The sequence below is a fragment of the Brassica oleracea genome, chromosome C4 (genome assembly GCF_000695525.1).
Source record: "Brassica oleracea var. oleracea cultivar TO1000 chromosome C4, BOL, whole genome shotgun sequence".
Classification (NCBI taxonomy): domain Eukaryota; kingdom Viridiplantae; phylum Streptophyta; class Magnoliopsida; order Brassicales; family Brassicaceae; genus Brassica; species Brassica oleracea.
Window position 1 is genome coordinate 44,469,316 of NC_027751.1, and position 1,530 is coordinate 44,470,845.

Consider the following 1,530-nt stretch of genomic DNA (forward strand, 5'->3'; position numbering starts at 1 on the left):
CCATCTCAGATTATATACGGGTCATAAAACCAGACATACACCATCTTAAGAGATTTTGAATAAACCACCACATACATACATGTGCCGTCTAAAGATGGAACCTCAGAAGAGGATTGAGAATATATAAAAATAAGATTTTCTCCACGAAATCAAAAGGACCGAGAGCCAAAACATGGGTGATCAAAGAGTGGCCAGGTACAGATTACATGAAACAAATGAATCCGAATATTAAAGGAGAAAGATTATAAGCTGGATAAAGAATGTTAAAAGTACGAATGGTTTTAACCATCATTGTCTTGGCAAAGATCCTCGGACTATACATTATGATTTAAGACGTCCAAATAAAGATTATACAAAGCTATCTAATTGAGAAGCTAATTGAGATGCCAGACACTGACCCGAGAAAAGAAAAGAAAACCAGCTTAGCACCAAATGAATGTCCTAGAAGAGACATAATCAAGTTGCTATAGAGTCTATACAAGATAGACAAAGTGTTCCATAAGATAAAGGAATCTCGGATAGAAAAGAATGGTGCATAGAATACAGATCCGAGATTATAAGAGAAACCATACCACACATTGAGAAAAGGCTGCGTAACTACACATCTAAGGTACCAAACCATGTAGTCTTGGGACGCCAAGCTACTAGGTAGCAAAGGTCCTGGATAATGAAATCTCAAAGTGATCAGATCATGTCTGGAACATAATGGAACCACATGAAAGTGTCGACACACACACACATTTGTATAAAGATATATAAAGTTATAGCACTTGAACATAAAGAGATGAACGCAACCCACGAAAGAGTACTCACACAATCATAAAAGATCATAGAGATTAGAAAAGATAAAACGTGGAGGTTCAAAGTATCTAAAAGAGAGATGGGCGTATTGGCCAGATACATATCCAGAAACGCCATCTGATAAACCAGTGAAATAGATGGATCTTGTGAGATAAAGAAACCGTGAGAGAAGGCACATGATCACGAGGTCTAAGAGTGTTCATGTCTTCCTACAAAACAACATTAGATTATAGCTTGTTACACAAGGTACTCACAGAGATCAAAGGAACAGATTATAAGGAGATAAACTCCTATGTGGTGGATGCTGCTACAGATTTTCGAAATTGACAATGGTCTTGTCATAAGAAATAAATTAGATACAAATGATGTTGTAAGCAGCATATGGATCACTGGATAAGATGAAAGAATAGCTTCGTTCCTAAGCTGATTCATGGACTGAAACATAAAACAGCTGCATATATTATGTAAATGAAATTGATTACGCATGATTATTGATCTTGGAGTTGTATAAAAGACAATCCAATACAGTCCATATATTTGAAATTCCTTGTGATTATAGTAAACCTTAAAGAGGTTAGTAGGCATAGAATAAATCTATGTGGGTGTCCGACCAAAAGCGTCCGGCCCCGGCCCTTCAAACTAAAGATGTCCGACTCTGTCCGTCTAAGGGCGTCCGGCTCTTCAGCAAAGAACGTCTGGCTCTTCTACTAGACGCGTCAGGCTTTTAAT